Raw genomic sequence first — 25,401 nt, forward strand, 5'->3', positions numbered from 1 at the left:
TTTGACTTCGAATCTAATTACTACTTTTAGCAGTGATTTGATTTGAATTCAAATCACCCAGATTCAAGTCAAACCAATTTGAATTTGAATCAATTCACACATCCCTAATTCATACTTACAGTGGCATTTGAAGGACTATAGGAACATAGGAAGCTGCCTGATACTGAGCCAGATCATTGGTCCATCCAAAGCAGTATTCTCCAAGGTTACAGGCAGGAGTCTCTGTCAGCTCTATATGGAGATGCCAGGGAGGGAACTTGGAACATTCTGCATTCAAGCATGCAGATGCTCTTCCCAGAGTGGCCCCATCCGCTAAGAGGAATATCTTACAGTGCTCAAATGTAATCTCCCATTCAAATACAAATCAGAACAGACCCTACTTAGCAAAGCCCCAACCTCCTGATCACAGAAAGGCCTGTCTTCATGTTTGCAGGGTTTGCCTCTTCAGATAAACATTGCTGTAATAGAAGTAATAAGGGGGAAGCTGAGTGAAGGCCCTGGGCAGATGGGAATTCCAAACCTGTTTTGAATGCTCTGCTTGTGTAAAGTGTTCTTTGTCATAATGCCCAAATAGGGCTTGAGAGGAACCCCAATCATGCATACAGAGAATAATCGTGTGAATGTGTATGAACATAAGTTGTGTTTGGACTTTGACTGGACATACAGAGGTTAGGGTTGAGGACATGATGCGTCTTTCCCTTCCGTGTTGTCAGTGAATCTGTGATTGTCACATGAAAAATACCTAAAATGTTATAGGTACAATGGGTATAAGAATAACATACCTGACAAAGTTATGAAGATAAACTCAATAAGGTTCATCTACTACATAGCACTTTGTAGATTAAAATACTTATATCAATTATTTGTTGGCTGGTAAAAAGAGACATTAAGGCGGGTCTCACGATCGGTGACACCTGCCTCCAGACGGTTTGCAGGGAGAGCGGGCTAAGCCTACTCTCCCCACAGACGATCATTAAGCTCTCCCCAGGTGGCCAGATTGGCCACCCACATGACTGCCAGCTCCATCACGGAGCCAGTGGGGGCTTGGGAGTTCAGGGGCTGGGTGGCCCCCGGGCAGGTGCGTAACAACGATCGGGCAAGGGGAGACAGTTGTCTGGGGGCCCCACTGCCTGGAGGGGCCCCCCAGAGGCACCTCACGTGACTTCCCATTGCCCCCTGCCCAGCCCCAAGGCCCCTCAGCCACTTGCCCTGTTCGCCGTCTCTCCAGCTTGTTCTCCTGGCCGGCAATCGAGGGAGCAGACAAGCTGCAAAGAGCTACTTTTCTCCCGCCTCTCAGCTGATCGGCGGGTGGGCGGGGCTTCCACGGAGGTCTGGTGTAGGCCTCTGTGAAGCCTGAACTCCAGTAGGGCCCAAGCCAGCCAGGAAGGAGGAGGCAGCCAGAGAGGACTCCACTGTTCTCTGCAGCAGAAGACCCCCTGCTGCCAGGTAGAGTGTGAACTCCTTTTTGTGGTTACCTTCCCCACCCCCCACCCCCACCCGGATATATAGGGATCTGCTTGCCATAGGGCTTTGATATGGGGGTGGGGGAGGAGGGACCGAGAAGTCTCTGAATATTTATTTTGAAACAGCTTGGAAAATTTGCTGACTTAAAAAAAACTATCTAAAAAGTCCTATAAGTGGCTTGTTTCATGGCAGAAAATTGCAAAAACTTCTGGAACAGTATTTTATTAATTTTATTTATTCATTCATTCATTTATAAATGCACTTATGTTCAAGTTGTTTTGCAACCCAGAAGGTCTGAGTGAGAACTGTGAAGCATGTCTTGTGCTTTTATTTTATTTTATTTTTCTTGTGTGTGAACTGCTCCCCAATAACCTGCAGGGACTTCAGGATAAATCTGGCCAACATGTGAATGCAGCACCTCCATTCCAGAGGATATGTGTGTTAAAGGGCTTTAAAAGCCTCCTGTGAAAAACCTCCTGGAATCAAACTTGACTGAATTTGTTCAGAATTCTGAGAAAACAAACATAGGCTCACCCTGCATGGTTGAAAGTCGCCTTGGCTAATCTGCAGCGAGGGGCCCATTTTAATCATTCATCTTTCTAGTGTGTTCTAGGCATTAAAAGTAAAACAAATGTATAGTACTCAATGTATATCACTATATATTGTGACGTGTGCGTGTGTGTATTCAGTGAAATGTATTTCCAGGCAGCATACTTATTTTGGAATATCAGACTTAAATCCTTGGGGGCCTGGGGTGTGCGGAGGCCCTGGACTTTGAGTGGGGGGCCCCATTTTAAAATCTTGTCTCTGGGCCCACTCCAACCTTGCTACGCCCCTGCCCCCGGGAGTTCCAGCATGCTCTGTGCAAGCACACAGATCATGCTGGAGAGACCCCTGAGCCGGGAGGCTGCTTTTTAGCCTCCTGGTCGGAGGTCTCCTCGTGAATTGCTGCGGTCTCCTCGTGAATCGCCTGCGAGCCCAGTGGTTTACATGACCAGCAAAAATCGGGCTAGACTCTCTTAGCCCAATTTTTGCTGGTTGTGAAAATAGCCTCATTTAATGTAATGTTGTTTGTGTTTCACAATTTTGCTGGCTACATTATAGCCATCTAATGACACAGCAGGGAAATGACTTGACTAGCAAGCCAGAGGTTGCCATTTCGAATCCCCACTGGTATGTTTCCCAGACTATGGGAAACACTTATATCAGACAGCAGTGATAAAGGAGGGTGCTGAAAGGCATCATCACATACTGTGCAGGAGATGCCAATGGTAAACCCCTCCTGTATTATATGAAAGACAACCACAGGGCTCTGTGGTCACCAGGAGTCGACACCAGCTCAATGGCACACTTTTCCTTTACATTATAAAATGGAAATAAAGCCTTAGAACAATTAAAGGTGATAATCAAGGGTCCAGACTGATACATTCCTTCATTCATCTCTTGAGCTATGCAAAAGACAGAAAATTGAGCCTTTCTGTTGCTTTTTAGCAAAAGAGTTGTGAGTTTTATGGAAATTAGTATTTGAAAGCAATTTATTATAAGACAGGCAAAAATAAAAGCCAGACATGGGAGTGGGATGTTGTTGATTTTTTTTTAAAAAAAAAATTTAGGTTGAGAAATGGAAAACTCTGCTTTAAGGTATAAAGAACTCCTTGCTTTCTGTTAAACCCTGCCCTTCAAAGTTAATATACATCTAGGGAAGTAATAGAGTTCTGAAAGGGACAAAAAGTAGTAGAGCCCTAAGCAAGGATATTGCTAAACTTGATTTTGCCAGGAATAGTAGCTAGCAATGTAATTTTGTTGGTGTTCCATATCATCTCATAATCCCTTGGCAGCACATATTTCTCCCCTATTCGAATGAAAACATGAACCTAATGTAAGGATTTTTAGATTAAGAAGCATGTATTGGGAGTGAATAGCAACAATTGCTTTGTACCAAATTGTTTACTTTTCTTTTCCAATTTTTGGGAAAAATATATAATATGGACATAAATCTACCCTCTAAGGCAGTGTAACTTTCATTTCAACAGTAACATTATTTCCAGCCCCCTTTCCCCAGTGAATTTGCAAGATCATAGAGAATAATGTCTCTTTTTATGTTTACCTTTGGAATTCAGAAATGTATGTTTCAGCCTCACTATTTGTTAGTGAGACTAAAAAGTATGTTGTTAATGAGGCTGCAAATAGCAGGGCCACATTGCCACCAGACCCACAGCTGTGAAGCCAATAAAAAATAAAATAGCAAAAAATTTAAAGAACTTGATTGATTCTCCACCCCCATGCAGTGCAGGCCTAACTGAGGTTGGAGGTCAGACAAAGAGCCTACGAAGGGTGACATTCCATGGCTCAGAATTGGAATCAGTGCAAGACTGATTCCTCTCCTAATCTGCCAACGCAAGAAGGTCAGGGCTACTTCTGTGGGCAGACCAGGAACTTCTGCCAGATGAGGAATATGCCATGCCAAAACCAGAATGTTAAAGTGAAGGTACTGCAAAACCAATGCACGCAAAAGCTTCCTAACTCCAGGTGATTGGGAGGTCTGGGCATTAACCGCGAGCACAACCACCCGGTTATCACACTAGAAGCACACAGTGGAATTCTGAAATTCCTCAGCCCACAAGTGGATGGCTACCACAATAGGGAACACCAAAAATGTGAGGTCACAGGTGATGTCATGGGCTGCCCATCATAATGGCCACCTGGCTGAGCTCCAATACCCTCTAAAATAAATGCCAGACCCCAAGCTGCCCACAGCATTCAAGTGAACCTGAAACTCAGAGTCGATGAGATGTTCGGACCTCCAGAAAGACACAGCATTGAAATCTTGCAGGAACATATCCCTACCATAAGGTCAGCCCTCAACTGTTCAGTTATTTGCATTCTAGGGTGAGGCTCCCTAATTCCCTCTGTAGCATCGCAGAGGCAACACAAAAATTCCTCCCCCCCCCCGGAGCAACAACCCTGGGGACAAAATTAAGATGGCCCAATATTATCTGCAGGTCCCTCAGTGTGACCTTCTTCGCCAGCATGGTGGCCCGAATGCGCTCCCTTGGGGTGGCCAATTTATCAGCTGGCAGGCAAATACCCCCTGCCATGGAATCAAGTTTGACACCCAAGAATGTCAGTTTAGTGGCTGGGCCTTCCATCTTTCCCTGAGCCAGGAACACCCAGCTCCCTGGAAAGTCTCATGTATTGGTCCAAAAGCCAGCAGCAACAGCTGCCTAAGGACCAACAAAAGGAAGTCATTGAAGTTGAGCACGGTGGAATCTCCGCTGGCCCTATGTCTCAAAGCCCATTCAAGGAACTTAAAGCCTCAAAGACTTTAGGAAGAGACTAGGGATGTGCACAAAGATCTTCGGTGCCAACGGGGGGGTAGCACTTTAAGGGTGGGGGAGGGTGTACTCACCCCTCCCACCACATTTCCCCTGCCGGCGCACTGTCGTTTTGAAGCCCCATGGGGCGGTGGCGTTCCTCCCTGCTGCCCCGTTTCCCCTGTCGGCCGGAAGTGGCCAGAAGTCACGAGTGCACGTGCGCCCGTCATGCATGCGCGCCCTTCTGCCATGTACGTGCGCACGCATGACGGGCGCACGTGCACTCGTGACTTCCGGCCACTTCCGGCCAACGGGGGAATCAGGGTGGCAGGGAGGAACGCTGCCGCCCCAAGGAGCTTCAAAACGACAGCGCGCCGGCAGGAGAAATGAGGCGGGAGGGGTGATTACACCCTCCCCTGCCCTTAAAGTGCTACCCCCATCAGCATTTCGGCACCAAAACTGCCCCCAGCATCAAAACATTTCGGAGGCCTTCATAATGGCCTCCGAAACATTTCGGGCACAAGCCTAGAAGAGACTGAACGTCCCATAGGCAATGCCCTGCCCACATAGAAATATCATTCAAAAGCAAATCCCAGAAGATTAAAATCATATGGGTGCACAGAGAGGAGCCAGAAGTTCAACTCAATGTCACACTTGGCTAGGAAAGCACCTACTCCACACTCCCACACAACCTCATCCAGGGATGTATAGCACGGAGTGCAATGGTCCTCTGGAATACCATTATTCACAGAGGAACCACTGGGAAAATAAAGATGGTGTATAAGATGAAACTCCCCTAGGGTCTTCTTGGAGATGGCCCTAAGGTGACAATTTTTAGAAAGCATTTGAAAGCCCACCTCTTCACCTAAGCTTTTTCTGTTCTTTAAATTTTAAGGTTTTAATTCATGGTTTTTAAATTGTTAAATTGTTTTAAGTTTTTGTATATATTTTAACTTCTTTTATACTATTGTTAACTGACCGGAGACAAAAGTTTGGGGCAGTGTACAAATGCAAATAAATAAATAAATAAATGAATGAATGAATGAATGTGCAGAATAGGCAGGGAAGGAAAAAGGCCCAAGAACTCTACCAACTGCTAATTTCTTTGCTCTTTTCCTTTGAACAACATCTTCCATTCTAATGACAGGAAGCTGGGTGTGTAGAAGGCCTGCCACCAGTCCAAGCAAGGGATCTGAAAACCAAAACTAAAACCATGCCAGAGGTTTAAAAAATCAATTTGGATTTCAGTGCCTCAAGCACCTCGAGGTTGATAGGGCTGGGGCCCTTTTCCAGCTGGCAGTGGCTCCCCTCCTCTGATCAACAGCCCCTGTTTCTGTTACTCCATGCCCGGGCTTGGGAGCATGCTGAACTAGGATGCCTGCCTCCACAGATCCCACAGGCATTACTAAAATTGCAAGGGTGTGGGAGCAGTGGCTGCTGCTACTGAACTACTAGCAAACCAGGGAAGAGAGCTAATCTTGTGGTAGCAAGCATGACTTGTCCCCTTAGGCTAAGTAGGATCCGCCCTAGTTGCATACAAAAGGGAGACTAGAAGTGTGAGTGCTGTAAGATATTCCCCTTAGGGGATGGAGCTGCTCTGGGAAGAGCATCTAGGCTCCAAGTTCCTTCCCTGGCATCTCCAAGATAGGGCTGAGATTCCTGCCTACAACCTTGGAGAAGCTGCTGCCAGTCTGGGTAGACAATACTGAGCGAGATGAACCTATGGTCTGACTGAGTATATGGCAGCTTCCTATGTTCCTATGTTCCAGGTGCAGTTAAACCCACTGCTGGCTGGGGCCCAGCAACCCACTTGATCTGGAAGGCTTAGAGGGCAAATGTCCATTGTCAGACTGATTACTATCCATGGGACATAATGGTAACATGATGAGAAGCCAAAGCTCATTCAAGGGAGGAGAGCACAGGAGGACAAAAATCTTGTAGCAACAAGTTCCATAACATAATTGTGATTTGTGTAAAGTACATTTTGCTCATTTGTTGTCTATTCCAGTGGTTCCCAATCTGGGAGGCTGCAGGTGTTGCTTTCTACAATTCCCATTATCCCCAGTTACAATAAATTGTAGCTGGAGATGAATGGGAGTTGTAATTCAGCCACATCTGGAGGGCCCCAAGTTGAGAACCCTGGTCTGTTCATTTAATTGAAAATCTTTGTGGAACTCTTCTTCGTACTCTTCCTTCACCATCCTGAACTATTTGCTTTAGTTAAATTGACCACAGACTTGCTATCTCACCTGACTCCAAGTGGATCCATCCCATTTATTACTATATGAATTGATCCATCCCATTATTATTATTATTGTTGTTGCTGTTGCTGCTGCTTCTGCTACTACTACTACGACGACGATTACTACTACTTATTTACTGCTTTCAACAAAAAGTTCTCTAAGCAGTTTACACAGAAAGTGAATAATAAGAAAATGCTTCCCTGTACTCAAAGGACACACAATTTAAAAAGAAGCACAAAAGTAGACAACAGACCTAACTGGGCAAAGATACACCTTTCAAAGTGCTGGTTCTCTTTATAATTACCAGGGGGAAGAGCAACTTGCTCTGCTCAATCCAGCACAGCATTCCTGGGCCAGGCAAAGGCCTATTGGGCATGCGTGACAACCTCCAAAATGGCAACTGCAATGGAGGACAGGCCCGGAATGGGCCAAAGACCACTCGAACCAGGCGATTTATACATAAATGGAGGCCGGCAGGGGAAGAGGGTACTTCTGGAGATACCCCCAGTGGTCCAATCTAAGTCGCCAGTAAAATTTAATTTTTGTACGTAAATTTTAAAAAAAACTCTCACCCCCACCCAACTGAATTGAACTGGTGGTGGGAGTGTTCAGGGGTGCCAAAACTGAACATGCCCGGTCGAGTTCAAGTCTGGTTTGGACTCAAATCAAACTGGGCAACCCAGTTTTGTGCACACCCATAGCTGATGCTTGTCTGCCGGAAAAGGCAGGTGAGCTCCTGTCTTTCCCACAGCTGTCCCTGAAGGTTGTGCAGCCATCAAGACATATTTATTGGTGACACAGGGGAAGGGAAGGTTGTTGAAACTCACCACCACCACACACATACCAGCACCCATGCAGCATTAGTCTGGAAACCTTCACCAGTGCTACACCAGTGCTTTGTTAGGATGTCAGCAAGTCTCAAGAATGTAAAAAAAGCTAGAGAGGCAAGACTTAAAAAGCTTATTCCTTATAATTGTAGCTTTACAATTACTAGCTTTAAAAATGCTTCCCATCATTAATTTAGCTGAAGCAAGCACTAGAGACTATAATTTCCCAGTTTATAACATAAGAACAGTCCAAGGCTGATCTAGTCAAGTATTCAATTTCCCACAGTGATCCACCAGATGCTTCCCACTAGAAGACCTTTTTTAAAAAATGGAGTTATCTTAGCTGTCCCCCAAACGTCTGGTGGTAATGCACTTTCATTAATAAGTGGCATATTTACATTAGATCAATAATTTGTATATTTGACTTTTTAAGAACTTTCAGCTGTATAATAATATTATAATAATAAATATAATAAACCCCTGCTAACTGGGCAAAGGGGCACCTTTTACCACGGTGATTCTCTTTATTTAGCAGGGGGAGAGTAACTGGCCCTATCCACCCCCAGCACAGTACTTCCAGTGACTGTTGCTGGTGTCTATCTGATGTTTTGTTTTAGAATGTGAGCCCTTTGGGGACAGGGAGCCATCTTATTTATTTGTTGTTTCTCTTTGTAAACCACCCTGAGCTATTTTTGGAAGGGCGGTATAGAAATTGAAATAATAATAATAATAATAACAACAACAACAACAGCAACAACTGCATCCCCGCAGTGATGTAGATAGGCTTTAGCTCCCTCGCAGCTCAGGTGGAAGAGGAATGCTGCAAGTCCATCAAACAGTAGAGGAGAAGAAAAGAGGCCTTGAAGAATATATGAAGGACAGTGAAGAAGATGCACTTCAAATGGTCAATAACGAGAAACTATTCAAAACCAATGAAACAAAGCAGGCCTACAAGAAAGAACAAGTCAAGAACCAAGCAGAAAAATGGAGAAATAAGCCCCTGCATGGTCAATATTTGCACAATATAACTGGAAACTCAGACATCACCATGACCTGGCAATGGCTTAAAAATGGTTACTTGAAGAAAGAAACAGAGGGTTTAATACTGGCTGCGCAAGAACAGGCACTAAGAACAAATGCAATAAGAGCAAAAGTCAAAAAATCCACAACAAACAGCAAGTGTCGCCTTTGTAAAGAAGAAGATGAAACAGTGGACCACCTAATCAGCTGTTGTAAAAAGATCGCACAGAGTGACTACAAACAAAGGCATGACAAGGTAGCAGGGATGATACACTGGAACATCTGCAAAAAACACAAACTACCTGTAGCCAAAAATTGGTGGGACCATAAAATGGAAAAAGTAGCAGAAAATGAAGATGTAAAAATATTATGGGACTTCCGACTACAAACAGACAAACATCTACCACACAATACACCAGATATAACTGTAGTCAAGAAAAAAGAAATAAAACTTTTTTCAAAATAATTGACATAGCAATACCAGAGTATAGCAGAATGGAAGAAAAAGAAATAGAAAAAATCACCAAATACAAAGATCTACAAATTGAAATTGAAAGCCTGTGGCAGAAAAAGACCAAAATAATCCCAGTGGTAATTGGCGCCCTGGGTGCAGTTCCAAAAGACCTTGAAGAGCACCTCAACACCATAGGGGTCACAGAAATCACCTTCAGCTAATTACAAAAAGCAGCTTTACTGGGAACAGCCTATATTCTGCGACGATATCTATAATAATTGGCAATAAAATTCAGCCATCCCAGGTCCTTGGGTAGGACTCGATGTCTGGATAAAACAAACCAGTCAATAACACCTGTCTGACTGTGTAAACAAGAAATAATAATAATAATAATAATAATAATAATAATAATCCCCCAGTGAGGCACTACCTTGGTGTGCTTGTGGGGCTTGTGTGCTCTGAGGAAGATGAGAGCTATGCCAGAGGTCCAACCATACTGGACAGGTCTCACCAGAGGAGCAAGACAAAGAGTGCCTCTCCCATCAACAATATGGTGAGACGTAACTTTAATAAATCTATACCGGATCTGTCATCGCCCGGGTCAACAAGGACCACTCCAGGTGCTATAGTCCCTGGACATCTGGTGGCAAGTGGGCAACAGGACTCAGGATCTTCAGTTGAGCAACCAGGGCTGAAGACAGCAAAGTTACTGGAAGAAACGTCGCTTAACCAAAAAAATATATACAAAAAATGCGAACAAGGAAATAAATATCTGCTATTACAAGTATAGTCCAACTAGAAGAGGTTATTTAAAAAGAATGTACCATATTTGGAAAGAGAAGCATCCAGATACAGAAATAACAGAACAAAGGCAAGCAGACCAGAGAAGATACATAATAAGAAATAAAGTATTCACAGGAGTTGAGCTGAAAGAACTGCAAAGAGCAACACAGGCTCAAGATATGGAAGAAGAATTGCCACCAACTGAAGAAATTGCTCAGGCGCAGGTGGAGGAGGTGTTGGAAATAGAGGATGCCACTGTTACTGAACTGTTTCAAAATCAAAACCAGGCAACCACCCCTTTGCCTTCACCTCAAAAACCCAAATGCTGTTTAACAGAAAAGCCACAAGAACTAAAGCAAAAAATAACTGAGCACATGAACCAAACAACCACCAGGGTTCGACTTCCAGCTCTAAAAACAGTTGCCAAAAAACAACTCCCTCAGGCATTAAAAGATGTCAGTGCTGCACTTGCAGAGATAACAACAACCAATAATTTGCTAGAAACAAACCAACTAATGTACAGTGCAGCAACAATAACAACACAAGAGCTCAGATATAAGATCAGTGGACCTGTAAAAAAAGAAAGCAGTACATCACCTAAATGGAAGATTCGATTAGAAAATAAAATCTCCAGGCTTAGATCAGATGTGAGTAAATTGAAAGATATGAAAGACAAGAAGCTGAAGAATGAAAACACCAAACAGTATCTGATCCAAAAATACCACCTAGATTCAAGGAAAATTAGAGAAGTCCTGGAAATAATAAAGCAGCAAATAACAGCAGTGTCAAAGAAGATTAGCAGGTATGAAGCCAGAATTACACAACACAGGCAGAATCTCCAATTCCAGTTGAATCAGAGACGTTTCTACCAAAGCATAGAAGGAGAAACTGCAAGAAACCTAGAAACACCAAATAAAGAAGAAACAGTGCAATTCTGGGGGAAATTATGGGACAATCCAATAGATTATAATAAAAAAAGCAGGCTGTATGAAAGAGGTCAAAAATGTAACCAACAAATGCAAGATCTAATAATCACACCAGAATTAATAAGTGAAAGAGCAAAGAAAATTAAAAATTGGACTGAGCCAGGGAACGATGAACTGCATGGCTTTTGGCTTAAACACCTAACAAGCCTTCATAAACAACTATCCAAACAGTTCAATCACATTTTGCAAGGAGGTGATATTGAACAATGGCTAACAACTGGGAAAACTCATCTCATCATGAAAGACCCAGCAAAAGGTGCAGTTCCAAGTAATTATAGACCGATAACCTGCCTGCCAACCATGTTCAAATTATTAACGAGAATAATAGCAGATGAAGTGATGCAACACTTATTAACTAACAAACAGCTTCCAGTTGAACAGAAAGGAAATTGCCCTAACAACAGAGGCACAAAAGACCAGCTGCTGATCGACAAAATGATTTCAGAAAATTGCAAGAGAAGAAAAACCAATCTAAGTATTGCATGGACTGACTACAAGAAAGCCTTCGATTCATTGCCTCAAACATGGATACTAAAATGTTTAGAAACAACTGGTGTCAGCAAAAACATTCAGCTATTTATAAAAAAGCAATGAGCATGTGGAGTACACAGTTAACAATCAATGGCGAGACACTTGGAAAGGTTAGCATTAGAAGAGGCATTTTCCAAGGGGACTCACTATCCCATCTGTTATTTGTAATTGCCATGACCCCACTTTCACAAATACTAAACAAAACAGCCCTCGGATACCAAACATCTAAAACATCAAGTAAAATCAACCATCTGCTGTACATGGACGATCTGAAGTTGTATGGAAAGTCCCAGTCAGAAATTGAATCACTGCTAAACACTGTCCATATATTCAGTAGCGATATAGCAATGGAGTTTGGACTAGACAAGTGTGCTGCATTAATAATGAACAGAGGGAAAATAACAAAAACAGAAGGAATAGAACTACCCAATGGAAGCAACATCAAGAACCTGGAAGAGAAAGAACATTACAAATACTTGGGCATTCTCCAGGCTGATAACATCGCACACACTGAAGTTAAAAGAAAAATTGGAAGTGAATAAATTAGGAGAATTCGAAAAATCCTCAAGTCCAAACTCAATGGCGGGAACACCATACAAGCCATAAACACCTGGGCTATACCTGTTATCAGATACACTGCAGGAATAATAGATTGGACCCAGGCAGAGCTAGAGACGCTGGATCGTAAGACCAGGAAAATCATGACCATCAATCAAGTTCTGCACCACCCCCGCAGGGATGTAGATAGGCTATACCTCCCTCGCAGCTCAGGTGGAAGAGGAATGCTGCAAGTCCATCAAACAGTAGAGGAGGAGAAAAGAGGCCTTGAAGAATATATCAAGGACAGTGAAGAAGATGCACTTCAAATGGTCAATAACGCGAAACTATTCAACACCAATGAAACAAAGCAGGCCTACAAGAAAGAACAAGTCAAGAACCAAGCAGGAAAATGGAGAAATAAGCCCCTGCATGGTTAATATTTGTACAATATAACTGGAAAATCAGACATCACCAAGACCTGGCAATGGCTTACGAATGGCAACTTGAAGAAAGAAACAGAGGGTTTAATACTGGCTGCGCAAGAACAGGCACTAAGAACAAATGCAATAAGAGCAAAAGTAGAAAAGTCAACAACAAACAGCAAGTGCCGCCTTTGTAAAGAAGCAGATGAAACAGTGGACCACCTAATCAGCTGTTGTAAAAAGATCGCACAGAGTGACTACAAACAAAGGCATGACAAGTTAGCAGGGATGATACACTGGAACATCTGCAAAAAATACAAGCTACCTGCAGCCAAAAATTGGTGGGACCATAAAATGGAAAAAGTGGCAGAAAATGAAGATGTAAAAATATTATGGGACTTCCGACTACAAACACACAAACATCTGCCACACAATACACCAGATTTAACTGTAGTCAGGAAGAAAGAAAAACAAGTGAAAATAATCGACATAGCAATACCTGGGGATAGCAGAATAGAAGAAAAAGAAATAGAAAAAAATCACCAAATACAAAGATCTACAAATTGAAATTGAAAGGCTGTGGCAGAAAAAGACCAAAATAATCCCAGTGGTAACTGGCGCCCTGGGTACAGTTCCAAAAGACATTGAAGAGCACCTCAACACCATAGGGGCCACAGAAATCACCATCAGCCAATTACAAAAAGCAGCTTTACTGGGAACAGCCTATATTCTGCGACGATATCTGTAACAACTGACAATAAAATTCTGGCATCCCAGGTCCTTGGGAAGGACTCGATGTCTGGATACAACAAACCAGTCAATAACACCTGTCTGACTGTGTAAACATGAAATAATAATAATATGATTTTAGCTTATTTTCCAGTAAGCTTATGAGATAATCACCTGGCATTCCATGTGTGTGTCCATCTCTGTGTGTGTGTGTGTTCCCTATAAATTTTGGAATGCCTGGGCCAATATGAACCAAATTTGGTGCAGCTGCAGACACACATAGGAACACCTCAATGGCATAGTTTGTTATGATGTCATTCACCCCAATTCAAGATGGTGGATACATACATCTTTGAGGTGCAAGTGGGCTAACTTGTGAACTGCCTAACCAATTTGAACCAATTTGAACCAAATCTGGTACAGTTGTGAGTGACACAAAGGGACACCCCAACAGCATGGTTTGTGATGATGTCATCCACCCCAATTCAAGATAATGACATATGAACATTTGAGAAATAATTGAGCTAACTTGTGAAACGCCTAACTGATTTGAACCAAATTTGCTACAGTTGTAGGTAAACATAGGGATGGCCCAAGGACATAGTTTCTAATGATGTCATCCACCTCAATTCAAGACGGTGGACACATGAATGGTTGAGGTGCAAATGGGAACCAATTTGGAGCAAATTTGGTACAGTTGTAGGGACACATAGGGACAACTCAAACAAATAGTTTGTGATGGTGTCATCCACCCCTGTTCAAGCATGATGCATGAACATTTGAGGTGCAAGTGGGCTAACTTGTGAACTGCCTAACTAATTTTGACCAAATTTAGTCCAATTGTAGGGATAGTGAAAGGATAGTAGGCAGATTAGTTCTTACTAGAACCATTTGTTTAATTTGTCAAAGAATTGTATACTTCACTTTTTGTCACATCTATCTGATTTTGTTCTTCACAGGCCTCCACAAAAACAAATATCACTTAGATGATATTTAATGTCTTTCACAGAGGGGCAAAATCTTGCCTTTAATCTTGGTGAGGTATTCTGAAGTGTGGAAATTTGTATTCAAAATCGCCCTATTTTAACTTTGTTCCCAAACCAGACTTGGTCATTTTCACTAATGAAAACCACAACATAGTGCTTCTTTAAGAAATAAACACAATTATCATTTCTATCATGAATCAGCACTAGTTTACCATGGGAAAATAAAGGTATCAATCTTATTAAAACCACATTTGGGACAGTTTAAGTTGCTGTATATATGTTTTATTTCAGACCTGAACCATACCCCTCTGCAAAACCCATCGTCTAATGGAACTATGATGACTGATGTCTTCACAAAAGAAAAGGTTAAACATGTTGATCTTACTTAGAGGTACCATATGATGTGTTTATAAAACCCCACTATAGTCTGAAAAACCAGTGCTGTGAAAATTACCTTTAGTCAATGCTTCTGCTTTTTAAAAGGATAATGATTTCATCTGGTTAGAACTGTCTGTGCCTACTTAGTTTATTGCAGGAAAGAAATTGCCTGCTCAGTCATGATAAGATAATTTGTTTCCTTGGAAATTAAATTACCCATCCTAGCTTACCTTGAGGAAGAATACTATATAATACCTATTTGTTCCATTATACCCCTTAAATTGGAAAGCTCTGTTCTACAAATATAGTTATATAGTCAGAGGCACTATACATTAGCTGATGACTACTATATAATGATATCGCAAGATCCAAAGTTGTCAACTGTGTTAAACTTGAGTTCAATGGAATCATTCATAAATATATAACTTTAAGAAAGCAATACTTATTTCGATTCCCTGCTTTATTTGCTCAATTCCTCCACCATTATTCCAATATTTATTATTTATATTAGATTTATATCCCTCTCTGTCCCATGGCCTTAGGGTAGCTTACTGTAGCTTTTACTTTTATCCTTAAGTGCCTTAAAATGTAATTGCATTGTTTGAGGAATAAAAGATGCTAAATGAAGTAAAAATGACATTATGGACATCTATATTTATTTATTTATTTATTACATTTTATATCCCGTTCTTCCTCCAAGGAGCCCAGAGTGGTGTACTACATACTTAGGTTTCTCCTCACAACAACCCTGTGAAGTAGGTTAGGCTGAGAGAGAAGTGACTGGCCCAGAGTCACCCAGCAAAAATCATGGCTGAATGGGGATTTGAACTCGGGTCTCCCCGGTCCTAGTCCAGCATTCTAGCCACTACACCACGCTGGCTTACACTCAATATATACATTGGGGATGGGGCCATAGCTTAGGGGTAGAACATCTGCTTTGCATGCAAAGAGTCCCAGGTTAAGTCACTGACATCTCCAGAAAGGGCTGGGAAAGACTCCTGCCTGAAATCTTGGAGAGCCACTGACAGTTAGTGTAGACAATGCTGAGCTAGATGAACCACTGGCCATCAACCATAGGAATGGCTTTCTTCCTATAACCAGTCCTAACAACTGCCCCCAAGGAGAACTGGTTTCTGCAGGCATTTGCCTGATAACTAGCTATTTTTTGAAGAGGTATTAAAGAGTGTGAGGGTCTGGGTGGGAACAGAATTTAGTCTTAGGTGTAATGGTGATGGTATCTTGAAACTCTGTCAATGAGGTAGGTAGATCTTCATTATCAGGTCCTGGAATGTTCCTTTTCTCCAGTACATAGGAACATAGGAAGCTGCCATATACTCAGTCAGACGGTCTATCTAGCTCAGTATTGTCTTCATAGACTGCCAGCAGCTTCTCCAATGTTGCAGGCAGGAATATCTCTCAGCCCTATCTTGGAGAAGCCGGGGGGGGCGGGACTTGGAGCCTAGAATAATAGATGCTCTTCCCAGAGCAACTGCAGGGATCCTCAACGTTGGGCCCCCATATGTTATTGGACTTCAACTCCCATAATCCCCAACCAAAGGCCACCGTCAGAACACTTTTCTAGGCTTCCCCTAGCCCCTTGCTTGTAAATGGGAAGCCTTACCAGATCCCCCTTTACAAGCAGAGCCCCTTGATTCCAAACTGGTCTGCTACTGACCAGGCTTGGTTCAGTTCAATCACAGACCATACCACCTTCAGTATGGTTCATGATTGGACTGTCAAACTAGCCCAGTATGTGGCAAACTGGTTTGGGATCGGATGGTTCGTGCACACCCCAATCTGAAGAAAGTAGGTTGAGTTCACAAAGCAAATAAAGATTTATTAAGAAACTCAAACATCACATACTGAGAGAGACATAGGCCAGGTTCAGATGAAATTTGAAACTGGAGGTCCCTTCACCTCCAGTTTCGGTACCCGAACATCCAAACCCAGGAAACTAGAGTTAAAGGGGATAATGGACCAGAGTTTTCCCTCCCCAAACTTCATTTGCCACCTTTGGTTATCTCTTGATTTCATTGTCCCAACCTCTATTTTGCCTGTGGCAGCAGTATGTTTGAATGCGGCATTGCTGTTAGCCTTCTTCCAAGCCAGAGTTGAGGGAAGAAGCTCCTCCCTTGTTCTGGATGCTTTGGCCGTGCAGACTGACCTTAAGAAAAAGGAAGCCTACACAATCAGTTCCCCCGGCTCTCTGCAATCTGGCTGACCCAGTGGCTGAATGTCCTCTCCCCAATGACTGAATGCAGACAGGAGAGCAGGATGGTGAGGCGCAGAACCGTGGGTCAATTGGACCAGCGGTTCCATATTACATCTGAACTGGGCCATCGACCATCATAGTGAAACAGGCACTAGCCTTCAACAACAACTGAAAAGTTCTAACTGATTCTAACTAACCAAGAGAAACCTATTAACATCTCATCATGCCTGTAGTAGCCAGAAGAGGGGCTGCCTTTTTAAGTGGTTCAGAAACTTCAGTTGGTCCAAAATGCAGTGGCTAGATCGGTTTCTTGTTTCTTGGAGAGAACGTATTATGCCTGTTTTAAAGCAATTGCATTGGCTATCAATAGGTTCCCGGGCAAAATACAAATTTCTGATAATTACCTTTAAAGCCCTAAACAGCTTAGAACTGGGTTACCTGGGAGAGTGCCTTCTTCTGCATGATTCCCATCGCACATTAAGATCTTCTAGAGAGGTCAGTCTCCGTATTCCACCAGCCCGTCTGGCAGTGACTTGGAAATGGGCCTTCTCTGTAGTTGCTCCTAGAGTGTGGAATGTGCTCCCTATAAACATTTGTGGTTTAACATCTTTACCAGCCTTCAAAAGAGCCCTTAAGATACTTTTTTAGCCTGGTTTTTAGTAATCTTTGAATGTTATAAATTGTTTTAAATTGCTGTTTTAACAGCTGGTTTTATTTTGTCTATAGTTCTAAGAGAAATGCTGTAGAATCCTCACTTCTAACTACATAGGAACATAGGTACTTCTATTGAGTCAGACAATTGACCCATCTAGTTCAGTACTGTCTACACTGAGTGATAGCAGCTTCTCCAAGGTTCCAGGCAGGTTTCCCAGCCTTACCTAGAAATGCCAGGGATTGAACCTGGGATGTTCTTCATACAAAGCTGGTGTCCTTCCACTGAGCTATGGCCCCATCCTCAGTGCCTTGGGCACTGTTATCACTACCAACACTGCCATTCAGGAAACCTCTTGGAAAAGCTGTCAAACTCAGTTACACCTTCTCTGAATGACAGAATTGATGAGCCACTTTATGGGCAAATAGTCAAGGCTTTAGGTGCCTCTTTTGAAATTGAACGAGAGGTGGATTTTATTGTAAGCACACTATAGAATGCAAGTAATGCATAAGCAGATCTTTTCTGTGGATTGAGAAAATCTCTAGAACAAATATGAGAGTCTTATGTTTGCATTATTTCATGAGGCAATGCAATTAAGGTGAAGTGTGCTTAGTATAAATATTACCCATATGCAGGTTTATGTGTGCCTGACACTTTTAAAAGGGACTGTAATATGAAGGCTTAGGAGGCAGACACTGTTAGCACATGTTTGTCTGCACAGCAATAATAATTGGCTTAAGCAGTAGACAATGTTAGCACGCATCTGTGCTCTTAGGAAAATCCCTTCCGTTCTGTGAAATTTGTTTGACCCTCACTTCATTTTGTAGGTATTACACTCAATATTATTTGACTATCAAAAGGAGATTATTATAATTAGATTATATCCAACCACACAAAACACTTTTATTTGGGAACAGGGAAAGCTGTATTTCCGAAGCAGTTTTTATGACGTCATCCCAGCAGGTAGTGACATTTTGAATGCTTGATGACATTTCCTTTTGTAAATAGACAAAGCAGTCAGATGGCATTGCACTGTTTTACCATTCGCAAAATGTCACTGCACTGAGGAAAATGAAAAGGCCTGGTGTTGTGTGTGTGTGTGTGTGTGTGTGTGTGTGTGTGTGTGTAGCACCATGACACAAGGTTCAGTTGGTTTTATCAATGTACATTTTCCCAGTTAAATTACTTTTAACTGCTAGCATTGCATATTTTTCTAATCCTTTATTCCAAAGTATAGCTATTAAATTTCACAGTTTATTGTCCCTTAGCACACAGAAAAGACATCACAAATAACCTTAACATCTGTTTTCTTGCAACTCCTTGAAGAAATGTGCCTTAACTTTTATCCTCTATCAATTGCTCTTATTTGATATAAAGCCATAAATAAGTTAAAATGCTGGAATTTACTTGAGAAAGGCCCTAAGAAGATGAATTAAAATTCCTTCTTCTTACATTCTGCTTGTAGCGTGTTTATTCTTAAACAATTCTGCATTTTAAAAGAACAGTAACGGCCAGACAATGTACATTATCTTTGCTCATGATTCCTTATTGTTGCCTCATCATGACAAGTTGGCCATGTGAGGAGAAGCTGTCGCTTTTGCACACAGTTATGAAAGCTTCCAAACAGAGAAGAGAGCTGGTCTTGTGGTAGCAAGCATGACTTGACCCCTTAGCTAAGCAGGTTCTGCCTTGGTTGCATATGGATGGGAGACTAGAAGTGTGAGCACTGTAAGATATTCCCCTCAGAGGATGGAGCTGCTCTGGAAAGAGCAGAAGGTTCCCGGTTCCCTCCCTGGCACCTCCAAGATACAGCTGAGATTGATTCCTGCCTGCAACCTTGGAGAAGCCACTGCCAGTCTATGTAGACAATACCAAGCAAAATTGACCTATTGTCTGACTTAGTATATGGCAGCTTCCTATGTTCCTAGAATGGGTTAGCAGTTGCTTGAAAATGGACTAGGCAGTTGTGTGGGACCAGGAGTTTTTCAGCATACTCACCTTGAATATATTAGTCACCTCAGTTACAACAGCTAAATTATAGGGCACATTGGACTGATAATTGTATCCAAGGCAATGCAAGCTTTTTCATGGCATTTTTCATTGGAAATTACTCTGATTAAAAATTGGTTCAGGATCAACAGATGCTTCAATACAATACTGAATCATATTGGTATTATATTGAATACTACTGGGGATGATGTTGGATGGATGGAGAAGCTTAATTTTTTCCTTACTCGCTTCTCTGAAGAAATCAGCTGCTTTCTGGGCAGTCACAGTGGCAGTATTTCAAATTGCCAACTTTCTTTTCCTAATACCACCCTCAAATGCACCTGTAATTATAGGGCATGGCCTTTAAAAAAACAAAAACAAAAACCACTACCGAATCATTCCTCAGTCTGATACAGACCTTTGCCTACATCTTGTGCACAATGCAAGGATGACCAGGATCATTATCAGGATTGGGATCAGGCCAATAATTCAACCTGTGCACAGCCCTACTAAATAAGAGAAGGAGATATATAGAGAATAGTTGGATTATTTGTAGTTATTAAAATGGAGTTGTTACAGTCAACACTGAAAACACTGCCCCAGTGCTTCATCCTCCTCTCAACTGTTTCCCCATGATATTTGGTAAGGCAGAACGCATGTCATGACAGCATTATGTTGAGAATTTCTCTGCTCCCACAAAAGACTGCCCAGGGGACATGAATGGAGAAACACCACATAATAAGATCATAAGAACAGCCTTGCTGGATCAGGACCTAGGCCCATTCAGTCCAGAATCCTGTTTCACACAGTGGCCCACCAGATGCCACTGGAAGCCACAGGCAGGAGTTGAGGGCATGCCCTCTCTCCTGCTGTTACTCTCCTGCAACTGGTATAATGTTCCAGCATATACTTTGCCTTCCAAAAAGTTATAAGTGGTAAAGAGAAGGCAGGGCAAGGATGATGAGATGCAGAGCTGCTGCTTCCGGCTGAAGCTATGTGGCAGATGTAAAGTTTGGACCCAGTGTAAAATAAAGGGGTCTAAAATGAGGTAGAAGTGAAACAGTTGGAGAAAATCTTATTCATCTGAAGAAAAGAAAACATGATTCTGGAATTTGATAAGCACCACAAGACAACTACCAGATTGAAGATAATGCTTGTTAAAATTTGGTGGATTATGCCCACACACATCTGCCCATTCACTGAGGCAATCTACTGAGGCCCCATTAGGAGACCCTCAGGATTCAAAATTATATGGGTAGCTACCATGGGCAGAAGCGATATAGGAAGATGCTGAAAGGCTTCATCTCATACTGCACGAGACGAGGCAATGGTAAACTCCTTCTGTTTTCTACCAAAAGACAACCACAGGGCTCTGTGGTCGCCAGGAGTCGACACCAACTCGATGGCACACTTTACCTTTACCTTTACCGTGGACAGAACCTTTCCCCCTATTATGGCACTTTCCCCAGATAAATTTGCCTAGCACCTACTTTGACAGGTGAAAACTGCTTGATTCACTACAGTCCATAGGCGTAACTATAGGGGGGCAGGGGGGGCACGTGCCCCGGGTGCCATCTTTTATGGTCACATGGGGGGGGCGCCGCCATGACCAAATTAAAAAAAAAATTTAAATTTTTTTTTTGTTAATACAAATGTTTCCTGCTCAGTGCAGCAGTGCTGCAGCAGTCAAGGGAGCACATCGGTGCCCCCTTCCCCACGAGCGGTCCCTTCCGCGCTGCCTGCGCCCCCCCATTGCTTTGCTGGCGCCTGGCGGCCAGTCAGTGGCCTGGCTTGGCGGCGGCAGCGGGCGCTTGTGAGGAAAAACCTAAGTATAATGTAGTATGTTGGGGGCGCGGTGGGGGGCGCGGTGGGGGGGTGCCATTTCAGTGCTTGCCCCAGGCGCCGTTTTCCCTAGTTACGCCTCTGCTACAGTCTTTGGTGGATTTTATCTTATGGGCAGTTGTTGGGTTTTAAAAAATAGTTTTACTTTAAAAAATATATTTCTTGAATCTTTATTGGCTGATATCCTGACATAATAATTGGCAAAAGTGATAAAGCCATTCATTTGAAGAAAAAGAAAAGGTGACGCAGGAGTTTTTGATAAGCACCACAAGATATTTACCAGTTTGAAGATAACAATTAAGATTTGGTGGATCATATGCACACACATCTGCCCAAACACGTTAGACATGCCTAAGATCTCATACTAATTTCATTGGGACTTCCTTGTGTAAATTTAGTCTGGATGCCAGCCATTGCATTTTAATTTCATTGTGTTCCTAGTGATTTATAGATTTCTAATTTCTTAATTCTTTGAACTTCAATTTGGTTGAAAGGTAGTTTAGAAAACAGTTTTTCCCCCACCTTAGGGTGAAAAGGGGATGATTTTTGCATTCAGAGTGGAACTGTTTGTCCACATCACAGCAAAATGAGTTTGCTATCAACACGTAAAATGACCAAGTAATTTTTACAGAGATTTGCTTCTGTGACTAAATTTTGCACCCATACAGACTGAGTGGATTGGCAAATAGAGTCTCTCTCCCCCCCCCTTCCCAACCTCCCCTCATAGCATTAAGTAATGAAGAGCTCTGTAAAGAAGTTAAGCTAAAGAAAAGGTTTCTAAACCAGGTAGATTAATCTCTTGGAAACTTTCTGCTCAAGGTTTCTTATATTAAGTGGCATTTCCCATGATCCAAATAATTTATTCATGAAAGTTAGGGAGGTTAATCAAAAGTTCATATAATTGTAATAAACAGAATACATAATGGACTAATCATGCAATTCAAAGCATTTTGTAATTTATTTGAAATATCAGATAAAAATAGCTAAGAGGTGTGCCAGGAAGGAAGCAAATAATTTGGTAACTGATGAGCATGGCCTACCTGCTGAACTATGAATAGATAAGGTAATGCTGAAAAGGATATAAATAAATAAGAGAAAGTAGCAAATACTTTCTGTGCAAGAACAGTTCTAAATCATTTTAAATTGGCTTTTGCCTGTGAAAATTTCATTGGTCTGTTGAAGTGGTTTCAGAAAATGCTATCTATACACATTCCATAACTACTGTCAGAATGGATAAGGGTCCATAGAAAACTATGTATATGGACATTTTGTGAAATCAAAACCTCCGCCTCCTCTATTTTGCTTGTCCCCGGGATTCTGGCAAAAGCTACTCAAGAGCAAGTGTTTGAATTGAGGATATAGGGAAATATGAAAAAAAAAATGGTAATGGTCTCAAATGGTCTATGACTCTTCCAATATTGTTTTTCCCCTTTCAGAGCTATCTGCTTGTAGACCTTCAGTGTCACTGAGTACAGTTTTAGACTTTCAACGTGTCACTGGCATGGGAACAGGATCATGACAAAGGGCCTGCCCCCCAATCTATAGCAATAGCACTTACATTTATATACCGCTCTATAGCCGGAGCTCTCTAAGCGGTTTACAATGATTTTAGCATATTGCCCCCAACATTCTGGGTACTCATTTTACCGACCTCGGAAGGATGGAAGGCTGAGTCAACCTTGAGCCCCTGGTCAAGATCGAACTTGCAACCTTCTGGTTACAGGGCAGCAGTTTTATCACTGCGCCACCAGGGGCTCTTTGTGCAACAGAGGTTCAACACCGATGTTGAAATGTCATTGGGCACTTATAAGAACTTGTTCCCTGTTCTCTAGAGGACAGGACTAGAAGTAATAGTACAAGGAAGCAGATTAAGGATAGGCAGGATAGACAGGAAGAATGTCCTAACTGTAAGAACTGTTATATAGAGGCAGCTGGTCTCATGACCAGCAAAAATCGGGCTAGGCTCTCCTAGCCCGATTTTTGCTGGTTGTGTAAACCACAGGGTGGTTTACAAGCGGCTAACCCACTTGCAAAGCCTTCCCCTTAGCCCAGGTTAGCAGAGCGAGCGCTCCGCTAACCGGGGTTTCCGGATTGTGTGTTGCCACAGTGCAGCTCCGCGGTGCAGCAACTCATGAGGAGACCCCTGACCTGGAGGCTTAAAAGCAGCCTCCTGGCTCGGGGGTCTCTCCAATATTCTTTCCATTGGGGGTCTCTGTGCTTGCGCAGATCATGCTGGAACTCCCAAGGGCCACATGGCCCCCAAACTCCCAAGCATGATCCCGCTGGCTCTGTGTGGGCGGCCAATCTGGCAACCCGGGGAGGGCTTAATGATCGTCTGCAGGGAGAGCAGGCGTAGCCCACTCTCCCTGCAAACCCTCTGGAGGCAGGTCTCAATGATCGTGATACCCGCCTCATAGTGAGGGAAAACCTGGGTTAAAGTGATTATGTGGAAGCAAGGTAGGAGGGAAAGGTACCCAGATTTTCTTCGTACCTTGCTTCCACACAATCACTTCTACTCAGGTTTTCCTCCTACCTTGCTTTCACACAATCACTTCTACTCAGGTTTCCTCTTACCTTGGTTCCACACAACCAAAAATTGGGAGCACACCCACTCCCAAACTCAGGTAGAACACAGTTTTTGATTGTGTGAATGACCTCAGTGTGGGGGGCCTCTGTCAAGTACCTTTGTGGGGTTCTTGGCAGTGGCAGTGGAGGGTGGAAAGCTGTGTGTGGCCACCATCTTCTTAAAAACTTATAAAGCAATGCCCCACCTTTACTGTTGTATCACTGGGCACAATGATGGGGGCAGGACCATTGCATTATAGGCAAAGGAAGGTCACAGCTGCCAGCATGACTGCCAGAGAGTTCACAATACTGCTGCCACCATCACCACTAAGTTAAGTCTCCACAGTGTTTGGCAGCGGTTTTGAACACTTCTTAATGGTTGTGCTGTTGGCCACCAACATTTTCCTCCAGGCCCCCAGGGGGCAGCCACGGCTGTGTCTGTTAGCTGATCCTTTACACTAGCCCTGATTCTTTCTAAGTGATTGGGAAATCTGAAAGAGCAAGTAAGAGAGAAATGTCTGTCTGTAGGCCTTATTTAGACCGTCAAATAAGCATATGTCAGTTAGGGGAAGAAATAGCCCTCCCACATATGCAGTTACAACTGAAAGGGTTTTGTCCTAGAAAATGCAAGAGTGAACCACAGTTATCATGCAATAAATCAGTGAAAAATCACTTTAATTTTAGGTCTTCAACATGAGCTGAACCACCACCATTCTGGTAACACATGGAATGAGGACAACATGTAACTGACATGATTACTTGGTGAATTCCCATGCCAGTGCCAACTACTCTGAGATTGGACAATGGTAGAATGGAAAATAATCACACTTCCCTTCTCATGTGGATCCTGTTCTTAGAAAAGCAATGTGGGACCAGAAGAGCACAAAAAGAGCAACCAAATCCAGTATTGGCTGACATGCAGACTAACAAGGCACCATATGAAGCACTAGTGCTGCCATGCTGAGAGTAGCAGAGCTCCATTGGACTTGTGGATGGGCAATTCTTGTTTATTTCCCCAGGGGTGTTACCTGAAACACAGAAATATGTTCTTAAGGGCTGAATGACCTTCAGAGACATATTTTGGGGCACACTGACTTCTTCTGGGAAGAGGAGATTTTGTGAATATCACCTCCCCCGTGATATTCACAGCACCAGCACATCTCACAAAGCAATGGTGCTTCATTAGTCTGCATGCCAGACGTTGTTTCCTGGGCTGTTTGTTATGCTAGAAAAACCTGCTATAGACATCTGTCCAGCTCTTTTCTTTTCAGCACAGACAGGCATGCAAGAAAACAGCTTTACAGAAAGCAAATGCTTATGTTTGAGACAACCAAATTCCTTTGAAGCTTTGAGTAAAGCTCCTTCTCCCAAGGCAACTTTTGTCAAACAGGCATATTTTCTCTTGCAGGCAATTAAATTCCTTTCCAGCCTGTAGTACACTTGCTTCCCTATAGGCATGTAGTT

The sequence above is a fragment of the Hemicordylus capensis genome, chromosome 5, assembly GCF_027244095.1.
Source record: "Hemicordylus capensis ecotype Gifberg chromosome 5, rHemCap1.1.pri, whole genome shotgun sequence".
NCBI lineage: Eukaryota > Metazoa > Chordata > Lepidosauria > Squamata > Cordylidae > Hemicordylus > Hemicordylus capensis.